General features: G+C 39.4%; 1 long non-coding RNA gene across 1 annotated transcript; it reads left to right on the top strand.

The window, feature by feature from the left end:
- The first annotated feature begins 4,741 nt into the window (after positions 1-4,741).
- Positions 4,742-9,050, top strand: LOC142175686 (uncharacterized). Its single transcript, XR_012704768.1, has 2 exons — positions 4,742-5,674; positions 6,232-9,050. It is a non-coding gene; the product is annotated as an uncharacterized LOC142175686 (long non-coding RNA).
- Positions 9,051-12,804: the final 3,754 nt, after the last annotated feature.

Here is a 12,804-nt window from a genome sequence, read left to right as displayed (position 1 = left end):
CCAAAGGCAACAAGGATACAACCAGCAAAATCAGCAGCTAACTTATCAACAACCTCAACAACATCAAATAGCGAGGCAGGATGATGGGTTATCTGAAATTAAAGGAATGTTGCAACAACTCATTGGGCCAGCGGGAAAATGGAAGAAAAGGTCCACCAAATGCAAGAAAATGTAGTGTCACACGATTCGGCTATCAAGGTCATTGAGATTCAACTAGGGAAATTATCCATGGCCCTTAACAATAATCCTTAAGGGACGTCACCTACGGACACACATGTCAATCCAAAAGTGCAGGGCTTGAAGCCGCTTATGGCGGTGAGCTTGAGAAATGGTAGAGATCCGGTCAACTGAAATACTTGTGCCAGTGCTAATTGAGTTAGATGAGTCAACCAGGATAACAGAAGTAAGAGTGCAACCAGCCCACGAGGAAATAATCAAGGAAAAAGAGGTTGCGGAGGAGACTGAGAAAATGCAAGAGAAGGTTTTAGAAAACGTGTCTGAGCAGGATCTAACTCAAGCCATAGAAAAGAAGCGACCTCCAGCACCCTTCCCGCAGAGGTTGGCCACATATCAAAAGGATGAACAATACAAAAAAATCATGGAAATGCTGAATCAAATTCAGGTAAACATTCCTCTAATTGATGCTTAGAGGGAGATTCCTGGTTATGCAAAAATGATGAAGGACTTGATATCTTGCAAGTTTGACTTCCAAGACTTGGCAACTGTCATATTGACACAAACTTGTAGTGTTGTTGTGTCAAGACTTATAGCTGAGAAGTTATCCGACCCTAGAAGCTTCACAATTCCATGCCCCATAGGTAGTTATGCATTTGCCAAAGCATTATGTGATTTGGGAGCAAGTATAAATGTGATGCCATTGTCTATCTATAAAAAGCTGGCATTGGAAGAGCAAGACCCATATCCATGTTACTGCAACTAGCTGACCGAACGGTGAAAATGCCATCGGTATACTTGACGATGTACTTGTGCAAGTTGGAAAATTCGTGTTTCCAACAGATTTTGTCATTCTGGACTGCAAGGTTGATGAGGAGATTCCCATAATTTTGGGAAGGCCATTCTTGTCCACAGAGAGAGCTCTGATTGATTGTGAAATGGGGGAGCTAAAGATGAGGCTGAATAATGAATAAATAAGATTTAATATACAGAAGTCTATGCGGTGACCCAGTGAGTTTGCAAATTGCTCTTTGTTAGACATGGTGGATGTAATCATGGAGGAAGATGATGAGGCACTTAATGCAAAATACCCTCTAACAGCCTACCTTATGAACTTAGAAGAAGTAAATGGTGAGGACTTAGTGGAATGGGTGTTGGCTCTTCAAGGGCAATGGTATTGGAAAAGAGAGCTCGAATTCGAGCCTTTACACTCGAAAGAAAGAAAGAACCCTCCAGCCAAGCCATCGATCGAAGCACCACCACAATTGGAGCTGAAACCGCTACCATCTCATCTCAGGTATGCTTTCTTGGGACCTAATTCGACTTTACCGGTTATTATCTCATCTGGTTTGTTAGATGTGCAGGTAGAACAACTTTTGCAGGTGTTGAAAGAGTGCAAGAATGCAATTGGTTGGAACATTGTAGACATTAAGGGTATCCGCCCGGCCTTTTGCATGCATAAAATTCTACTGGAAGATGGGCACAAACCTTCCAGAGAACATCAAAGAAGGTTGAACCCTAACATGAAGGAAGTTGTAAAGAAGGAAGTGATCAAGTGGTTAGATGCGGGAATTATTTTTCCCATCTCAGATAGCAACTGGGTTAGCCCAGTTCAGTGTGTGCCAAATAAAGGTGGGATGACTGTTGTGCAAAATGAGAACAATGAATTAATCTCAACAAGAATAGTCACGGGATGGCGAATTTGCATGGACTACAGAAGATTGAACAAGGCCACCCGAAAAGATCATTTTCCCTTGCCGTTCATTGATCAGATGCTAGATAGATTGACAGGGAGGTCTCATTTTTGCTTCTTGGATGGATACTCGGGGTACAACCAGATATCTATTACCCCCGAGGATAGAGAGAAAATTTCATTCACCTGTCCATATGGCATTTACGCTTTTCGGAGAATACTGTTTGGCCTATACAATGCACCCGCCACATTCCAAAGGTGCATGATGGCCATCTTCACAGATATGGTAGAGGATATAATGGAGGTTTTCATGGATGATTTCTCGGTGGTGGGAAATTCTTTTAATGATTGCCTTAGAAATCTGAAAAGAGTGTTACAGAGATGTGTGGAGACTAATCTGGTGCTGAACTAGGAAAAATACCATTTTATGGTACATGAAGGTATAGTCTTGGGACACCTAATGTCAAGTAAAGGCATTGAGGTGGGCCGTGCCAAGATTGATGTAATAGAGAAGCTACCACCACCCACTTCCGTCAAGGCAATAAGAAGTTTCCTTGGTCACGCCGGTTTTTACAGGCGGTTTATAAAAGATTTTTCCAAGATTGCTAACCTTTTGTGTAAATTGCTTGAAAAAAATCACCCTTTTGTGTTTTCTAATGACTGTAGGGTAGCTTTCGAAGGATTGAAGAAGAGGCTAGTGTTTGAACCTATCATAGTTGCACCCGACTGGGAGCAGCCATTTGAGCTAATGTGTGATGCAAGTGACCATGCCGTGGGAGTAGTACTTGGACAGAGAAAAGATAAAATCATGCATCCAATCTACTATGCAAGTAGAACACTGAATGGAGCCCAACTGAATTACATAGTGACAGAAAAAGAGATGCTAGCAGTGGTGTTCGCATTTGACAAATTTTGGTCCTACTTGATAGGCTCGAAGGTAATTGTTTATACTGACCATGTTGTTCTCAGGTACCTAATTGATAAAAAGGAAGCAAAGTCGCGCCTGATTCGATGGGTTCTACTGCTGCAAGAGTTTGACTTGGAAATTCGTGACCGAAAAGAAATGGAAAACCAAGTTGCTGATCACTTGTCCAGGCTTGAAGGAGTTGAAACAAAGATTGAGGTGGAAGAGATCATGGAGACTTTCCCGGATGAACAACTGTTAGCCACGAGCCTTGAGGAAGTGCCATGGTATGCAAACATTGCAAACTACCTAGCAAGCGGTATTGTTCCCTGTGAATTGTCTTCTGTGCAGAAAAAAAGTTCTTTCGTTATTGTCGCATGTATTTCTGGGATGAACCATATTTGTTTTGGATTTGTATTGATAACATGATCCGGAGATGTATTCCCGAGATAGACCAAGCTTCTGTTTTGCAGGCATGTCAAGCTTTGCCTTATGGAGGTCATTTCGGAGGAGTAAGGACAGCTGCTAAAGTTTTGGAGTCGGGCTTCTATTGGTCGACGTTGTTTAAAGATGCACAATTTTGGGTAAAAAAATGTAATAAGTGTCAAAGGACGGGGAATATTTCTCATCGACATGAGATGCCCATGAACCTAATTCAAGAAGTAGAAGTATTTGATGTATGGGGAATCGACCTTATGGGACCATTTGTCAGCTCATACAACAACAAGTATATACTCGTGGCAGTGGACTATGTCTCGAAATGGGTAGAAGCCGTAGCACTCCCAACAAATGATGCAAAGGGAGTTATTGGTTTTCTAAGAAAAAATATCTTCACCCGATTTGGAACTCCAAGGGTGATCATCCGTGATGGAGGAACTCACTTCTGCAATCGAACCTTCGCAAAGTTGCTGGAAAAATATGGCGTACACCATAAGGTTGCCACTCCGTATCACCCACAAAACAAGTGGTCAAGTTGAGGTGCCAAACAGAGAAATCAAGAGTGTTTTGACCAAAACTGTAAATGCTACTCGGACTGATTAGATGAAAAAATCGGATGATGCACTATGGGCCTACCGCACTGCATTCAAAACTCTGATTGGTATGTCACCGTACAAATTGGTGTTCGGAAAGGTGTGTCACTTACTGGTGGAGCTAGAGCATAGGTCGCTGGTATGAGTAGAGTCACAGAACTTCATGAACTCGATGAGTTCCGTTACCATGCTTTTGAAAGCACCAGGCTGTACAAGGAAAGAATGAAGATCATGCATGACAAGCATATTCAAGAAAGGATTTTCAAACCTGGAGATGTCGTGTTGTTGTATAATTCAAGATTAAAACTATTTCCAGTAAGCTGAAATCTAGATAGTCGGGACCATTTAGAGTGGTGCAAGTACTCTCGAGTGGAGCTGTAGAATTGAATCCGAGGATGAAACGAACAGGTTTAGAGTTAATGGGCAAAGGTTGAAACATTATCTTGGCATGAATGAGGAAAATGTTGTATCGGTGATTCATTTACAGGAGCCTTAATTATTGAGTGAACCTTAAGTTTGATCGCATGCGTCATGCCGCGACGTTAAATCAGGCGCTCGTTGGGAGGCAACCCAATTCGTAGTTTATTTTAGCTTAACTATAAATTTTTGTTTGTTTTATGCACTAACAAGTTTTAAATTAAATCTTGGTGTCTGAACAGGTAATGGAGCACGATGGAAAGTTATGGCGCTTGGAGTTGTTCACGAAACGAAATAAAAATTACATGCGTACGCTCCAAACGACGTTGCATACCTCGCGACACCCAGTTTAATGCACAGCGCACCTGGAAGCAAACCTCGCGTCGCAAACATTTCACCTTGCTGCACAACTTGCATCGCCTGCTGTCCAGCGTGATTTCCAGCTCATGTCACCCAGTCTTCAGCGTGCTATAGAGCTCGCCCAGCGAGGGTTATAGCGAGACCAATCTCGCGGCAGCCTCGCATCGCAAGGGAAACAGTGAGATAATCCTGGCGTTAAGCCTCGCGTATCCTTCTTTGCAGGTAGCTAAGGAGCTCGCGTCGCCATGTAAGTTTCTCGCTGTGAGCTCGTGTCGCCAGGTTCTCAGCATGCATTAGAGATCGCCTCGCACGGTCCTTTGCTCGCTGAAATCCTCGCCATCCATGTTTCTTGCTAGCTATTGGTTTCACTGGCCATCCCTCATTTTCGTTGTAAAACTCAGCTTCAGAGATCGTCATGAACCTCACATCCTACTGTCCAGTGCTCGCTTGGGAGCTTGCCCAACGAGATATGGAGTTAGCCTTGCGTCACGCGGGTAATCGCAAGGTACAGCTCGCGTTAGCCTCACGTCGCGCGGGTTACCGCGAGGTCCAGCTCGCGTTTGCTTCGCGTCGAGCGGGCTATCGCGAGGTAAGTTTTCTTTGCTTTTCAATACCTCGCATCAGACCTCGCCAGCCAGAAAACCAGCTCGCTATGGACCTCGCGTCGCATGGGTTGTAGCAAGGTCCACCTCGCGGTAGCCCTCGCGTCACCAGCATTTCCGCGCGATAAGAAGCTCGTGTCGCCTGCTTCTAAGATCGCTAAGTATTTCTCCTCGCCAGGTAACATGTTTTAATATTTTTTAAACTTAGTTTTCTAACTTGTTTATATTAAAACATCACTTAGTTTTCTAACTTGTTTATATTAAAACATGACTTAGTTTTCTAACTTGTTTATATTAAAACATCACTTTGTTTTCTAACTTCTTTCTGTTAAAACACTACACAAACACACACACACCTCACTCAACACAATACACTGCCCGTCCCTTTTCCCTTCCCCTCATACACAAATTTCATTGAAGACGTTGCTCATCATCTCTTTCAATCACTTGGGGCCTCATTTGAAGAACACTTCAATCCTCCTAAGCATCTAAGGTATGTTTCTAACTCTTTCCTGTATCCAAAATTCTAATTTAGTTAAAGAAATGCAATTCCACCATTTTGTGCATATCTTCAAAGCAACAATGTGCTTGCTCACCCTAATCTCATAAATCCCATAGGATTGGTATTGTTGTTGTGTACAATGGTGATAATATGAAATTCCCAAGCCGATTTGGAGAGGGTGAGGCAATCCCTCATATCTACAATCAATTTGACAACACTAGTGCACGCTAAGTGTTTGTCGAAATGCCTCAAAGGCATTCTTGGCCCAAATGGAGTTCTACTCTTCGGGATTGTAATGACTAATGCTTTGTTTCATTGCAACACTCCAAATTGCAAGTTTAGGCGGGATAAACAGTAGCAATATGCATAGCAATTGTGGTAAACACCATTTTGCGATTGTTTTATTCTCATGCTAAAATAAATAGGTGAAGTATGAGTAGCCTCAAAATGGTTGAACATCATGTAGTGAACTCTTAAGTGTGGAGTCATAAGACCATGTTTTGAATTGATTCATCTGCTTTATCACTGAGGAACAATCACTTATGTAGGTACGACTATGCCTTCTAAAAAAAGCGATGGTAAAGACAAGGGCAAGGCTACTATTCCGACTAAGGCCAAGGCTTTTTCCAGACCTCCACAGAAAAAGAGAAAAGGTGGGGAGGCCACTTCAAGCCAAATTGAAGGGTTGCAAGCAGTTGCAGCTATAGCAGCCACACGCCCACAACCTGAGGGATGTTGATGATGATGCCGAGGATGTCAACACACCAGTATGTTCTGAGGCCGAGCCAGAGTAGTCCGAAAAGGATGCTGATGATGATGCCGAGGGAGAAGAGGATGAGGACTGGACAGGTGCAGATAGAGCCTTCGACGATGAGGGCGAATACGATATCTGATCAGGGAGTTTTTCCAACCACCTTACATGTTTTATTTTGTTTATGAATTTATATATGTATTAAGGACAACGCATGATCTAAGTGTGGGGTGGAAGGTATTCTCCGTCATTTGTAAATATTAGATAAACTAATTAGTTCGTGTGTTTAATGTTTATTTTATTTTCGTATTTATCCTTATTTAATATTTTAGAAAATATATATAAAAAAAATGAAATGACTGAACTTTTCCCGACGATGGATCTCTTAGGCAGTTTTCTTGAGGGACTTAAGTCTAACAAATCCCTCGTGGTTTTTCTTTGTGCATCGGTTATTTTTCACGGGATGTAGTTGAACCGGGTAGTAGTTTTTGTTTTGTCTTTAGATTAGAATAGAATTTAGGAAATAAAAAAAAGGAAAAGAAATAATAAGAAATACTAGGCGTCTTTGACTAATTTGATAGTAGCATATTTAGGCTCTTCATATGTAGTTCCTTCCCTATGGTTTGAAAATATTTATTATGCCTTGTTGAGTAATAACATGTTTATTGATGCCTATATCTTATTTTCTTGGCTTGTGTCACTTTGTGTTTGATGCTTCATATTTTGTGGCTCTGTGAATACTTACAGTTGTTTGAGAATAGGAATGGAACCGTCCTTAGTGAGTCATATGCCATGTGTGGTGAGAAATTGTATAGTCTCTGTCATTGCATTAGAGTCTAGAACTTGCCCGGCATGTGAGTTGAAGCAAAATTTTAGGTTTTGCTCGGTTTGAAAAATGACATTAGGCTTTCTTTGATTTGTTTGAGCTTAATGCTTACCACAATAAAAACAATTATCCCTAGTCAACCCTTTTGAGCCTATAAATTTTTATTTGGCAACTACATTACAAGCCTATACCCCTTTGTTCTTAATTATCATTGTTTTGATCCTTTTACCTCTTAAAGCACTTTAATTGTAAAATGAGCAGTAAAAAAAAGTAAGGATGAAACTTGGGTGGCTTTTGAGTGAAACCAATGAAAGAAAGAAAGGTGTACTTGTATTGTAAGGAATACACCACTAGTAGGAAGGGTAAAAAAAAATGGAGCAAAGAAAAATAAACATATCTTATCCTTGCTAGTGTATATGAATTAATGTGATGCTTAAAGAAAGAGGAAATATTTTGGGGGGTGACAATGTTTGTGAAATTGAAATGGATTGAAGAATTTGCGCTTAAAGTTAATTATGTGATGTGTTAAAGTGTTTCGGAGGGTTAGTCATTATTCTTAAATTTATCCTACCCATCATTAAGACAACATTACAACCATAAAAAGTCCTAATTGATTTTGGATCGAGCAAGCTTACATTAGTAGAGGTTTACATAATGGGCAAGCCTATGGTACTTTGTGCATGCATGTGACTTCTTTGTGAAAGTGAGGAATTTCTTTGATATATGAGAATCCTTAAAATATATTTGAGCATTTGATTTGAATGTATGGATTCAACTTGCTCTCTTGTTCTTGTTGTGAGGGCATATGATTTTGCAAGGGATAGGTGACGTTATTAGATTTCTCTATAATGTTAAGTGTTCAAGCCATGAATGCATTGTGATATTGAGTCGGTTTGTGAGGTTAGGATTGTTAGAAACATGTTGTCCTTTTATTGAATAAAGATTTGAAGTATGGCATAAAGTAAAGGCAAATGTGTGTCGAAGACATATGCTAAAGTTTAATTGTTACTATCAAACATAGTCATATGTATGGTGTGCTTCGGATGTGCTAAAAGAAAATAAAAGTGCTCTAGGAATTGGTGGTTGACTCGAGAACGAGCAACGTTTAAGTGTGGGGTGGTGATGTGATGCCAAAATACTTTACTTTTAGCACATTACTTGCCCTATATTTTGTTAGTCTAATGAGTTATTGTGCGATATTTGAGCTAAATTGTGTTGTTTTATGTGTAGGAACATCGGAAGGAATCATCAAATGAAAATTACACAAAAAGAGGACAAAAATACAAGAAAAGAGCAATAAAGCATCAAGTATCCAAACCGTGCTACAGACCAGGCTTTACAAGGTCTATAGTCAGGTTGACCGTACTATAGACCAGGCTTTGTGAGGTCTAAATCCATGACGACCGCGCTATAGACCAGGCTTCGCGAGGTCCAGGTCGACCGCGCTATAGACCAGGCTTCGCGAGGTCTATAGCACGGTAATTAAAGTCGCGGGTTAAAAGACCCAACCCCGAAATTGGACCGAGGGATTGACATAAATACTCCCCAAATGAGTTATTCTAGGGTTGGACATGATTTTGGAGAAGAAATAGGCTGCCAAGCACTGTGGAGCAAGAATCAAACGAGTTTTTCCTTCCTTTATCTCTTTACTTTATAGTTTCATGTTTTTAAATATTATGTTGATTGTTGTTATATTTATGAGTAGCTAAACTATTTAATCTAAGGTTTGATGGAACCTATTGGAGGATGATTCTCTACTGCGTTTAATATAGATTTGTCTTTGATTTTTCTATATTGGTCCAACTATATTTTCATTGTTGTTAATTGAAGAGCTCTTAATTAACTGTGCCTATTTAGTGTATATATTGCTCGAGAGAGAGTGCACATTTAGGAAGTTGTTGAACAACGCCACTCCTAACATAGTTGAGAGATCGATATGGAGGGTTTAAAGGCGGGATTAGAGATAACGAAGCCTTGGTGCGATCGTCGTGAGCGATAAATTAGTGCCAGCTAGCGTAGTTCGAGAGAATACATCTAGTAAATTATAGTAGTTACTCGAGAGAGAGCTATGACACTTAAAGTACTCACGATCGGTAGAAAATATTTAGGCGAATTTATAGGAGACGTAGCGAGGAAGATTCCGACAATAGGGAAAATCATAACCTTAGACTTTTCCAAATCTTATCTACAATATTTGCCTTGTTAGTTATAAATTACTGCATTTTTAATTACTTTGATCTTAGTTAGTAAACTCTCAAATTGTTTTATAATATTTCTGAAGGTTGATTACTTGAATTCATGCAAAAATATTAGTGTAATTAACACGTTATTCTCCTGTGGGATTCTACTCCGCACTTGTAAACCGGATTATATTTGCAACGACCACTTAATCCTTTTTATAAGGTATAGTTGGGCGTGATCAATCTGCCGTCGCAAATCTGAACTAGTCGGACTAGCCACTTCGAATATCGAATGATTGAACAAATAATGTATCATGCATCAATTGATTTAGTGTAAATATTGGTCAATATATTTTTACCACAAGTGCATATAAGTTAAATTCATAGAAGCTCGAAAATTAGCAAGCCCCGGTTGAATAAGAACTCTAATCTTAATCGGCCTAATTCAATGACGCATCACATTTTTCCAATTCAAAATTAGAGAACGTGACACAAAATAAAGTATATTAAACATAAAGAACCGTTTCGATTAAGTGGTACTCACGACCTTGGCTTAAGTTACGTGTTCAGCAACACCGGGGATATAAATGTCAACCTTGTTCTTGAATTTTATGCCGATTTTGATCCGAATGATCCTGAGCAGCTGGTGCCTATTAGAGGTAGGTTGATCGATTTTTCGGCAACAACTATATGCAATTTTTTGGGAGCTTCGGATGTTCCACAACAACCCTTGGACAACTTCATCACCCGTCCTACATATCCGGCATTAAGACACACTCTCTGTGGGGTCAATTCTGTGGTTGCTTGGGTTCGTGACAAGAAGACCCAATGCCATAGGAAATTTCCTAAGAAAATAATGAAGCCGGAAGCTCAGGTATGGCTGAAATTGATCAACACACGACTATTACCATGCAATCATGAGACTCTTATAAGTCGTGAAAGGATATGCGTGTTGTATTTCCTCATGACTGGCCAGAAAGTGAATGTGGGCCACTTAATGCGCTACCAGATGTCCCAGGTGAGAAAAAGCAAGCGCATTGACAGATTGTCCTTTGCCAACATATTGACTCAGTACCTGCGCAAAGAAGAGGTGGAGGAGGAGCGAGATTTTGATAAAGTCATTCCACCACCCCTCAGACTAATGGACATCACAAGCATACGGGTGAAAGAGGAGAATGCCATGGCCACAATGACAGGTGTCGAGCGCTATGCTCGAGAAGACAGTCTTATGGCACATCTATATGGGATGATGGATTTACAGCTCCGGATTGGGGAAAGGCCGGCCACTACTGAGGAGAGGGCCACTTTGGAGGAGCGTTATCCGCTAAATCCTCATGCGCAACAACTAGTTAGGCTTGGCGATGGGCAGCGACTCCCAGATGATGAGGATGTCAACACACCAGTATGTTCTAAGGCCGAGCCAGAGTAGTCCGACAAGGATGATGATGATGATGCCGAGGGAGAAGAGGATGAGGACTGGACAGATATAGATAGAGCCTTCGACGATGGGGGCGAATACGATGTCTGATCAGGGAGTTTTTCCAACCACCTTACATGTTTTATTTTGTTTATGAATTTATATATGCATTAAGGACAACGCATGATCTAAGTGTGGGGTGGAAGGTATTCTCTGTCATTTGTAAATATTAGATAAACTAATTAGTTTGTGTGTTTAATGTTTATTTTATTTTCGTATTTACCCTTATTTAATATTTTAAAAAATATATATAAAAAAATGAAATGACTGGACTTTTCCCGACGATGGATCTCTTAGGCAGTTTTCTTGAGGGACTTAAGTCTATCAAATATATATATATATATATATATATATATATATATATATATATATATATATATATATATATATATTATTGGTTATTATTGTAGATAGTAATAATCCCTCGTGGTTTTTCTTTGTGCATCGGTTCTTTTCCACGGGATGTAGTTGAACCGAGTAGTTTTTGTTTTGTCTTTAGATTAGAATAGAATTTAGGGAATAAAAAAAAGGAAATGAAATAATAAGAAATGCTAGGCGTCTTTGACTAATTTGATAGTAGCATATTTAGGCTCTACATATGTAGTACCTTCCCTATGGTTTGAAAATATTTATTATGCCTTGTTGAGTAATAACATGTTTATTGACGCCTATATCTCATTTTCTTGGCTTGTGTCACTTTGTGTTTGATGCTTAATATTTTGTGGCTCTGTGAATACTTACAGTTGTTTGAGAATAGGAATGGAACCGTCCTTAGTGAGTCATATGCCATGTGTGGTGAGAAATTATATAGTCTCTGTCATTGCATTAGAGTCTAGAACTTGCCCGGCATGTGAGTTGAAGCGAAATTTTAGGTTTTGCTCGGTTTGAAAAATGACATTAGGCTTTCTTTGATTTGTTTGAACTTAATGCTTACCACAATAAAAACAATTATCCCTAGTCAACCCTTTTGAGCCTATAAATTTTTATTTGGCAACCACATTACAAGCCTATACCCCTTTGTTCTTAATTATCATTGTTTTGATCCTTTTACCTCTTAAAGCACTTTAATTGTAAAATGAGCAGTAAAAAAAGTAATGATGAAACTTGGGTGGCTTTTGAGTGAAACCAATGAAAGAAAGAAAGGTGTACTTGTATTATAAGGAATACACCACTAGCAGGAAGAGTAAAAAAAATGGAGCAAAGAAAAATAAACATATCTTATCCTTGCTAGTGTATATGAATTAATGTGATGCTTAAAGAAAGAGAAAATATTTTTGGGGGTAATAATGTTTGTAAAATTGAAATGGATTAAAGAATTTGCGCTTAAAGTTAATTATGTGATGTGTTAAAGTGTTTAGGAGGGTTATTCATTATTCCTAAATTTATCCTATCCGTCATTAAGCCAACATTACAACCATAAAAAGTCCTAATTGATTTTGGATCGAGCAAGCCTACATTAGTATAGGTTTACATAATGGGCAAGCCTATGGTACTTTGTGCATGCATGTGACTTCTTTGTGAAAGTGAGGAATTTCTTTGATATATGAGAATCCTTAAAACATATTTGAGCATTTGATTTGAATGTGTGAATTCAACTTACTCTCTTGTTCTTGTTGTGAGGGCATATGATTTTGCAAGGGATAGGTGACGTTATTAGATTTCTCTATAATGTTAAGTGTTCAAGCCATGAATGCATTGTGATATTGAGTAGGTTTGTGAGGTTAGGATTGTTAGAAACATGTTGTCCTTTTATTGAATAAAGATTTGAAGTATGGCATAAAGTAAAGGCAAATGTGTGTCGAAGACATATGCTAAAGTTTAATTGTTGCTATCAAACATAGTCATAGGTATGGTGTGCTTCGGATGTGCTAAAAGAAAATAAAAGTG

The sequence above is a fragment of the Nicotiana tabacum genome, chromosome 22 (assembly GCF_000715075.1).
Source record: "Nicotiana tabacum cultivar K326 chromosome 22, ASM71507v2, whole genome shotgun sequence".
Classification (NCBI taxonomy): Eukaryota; Viridiplantae; Streptophyta; class Magnoliopsida; order Solanales; family Solanaceae; genus Nicotiana; species Nicotiana tabacum.
The sequence above is the reverse complement of the archived record's forward strand: the minus strand, read 5'-3'. Positions and strand labels throughout refer to the sequence as shown.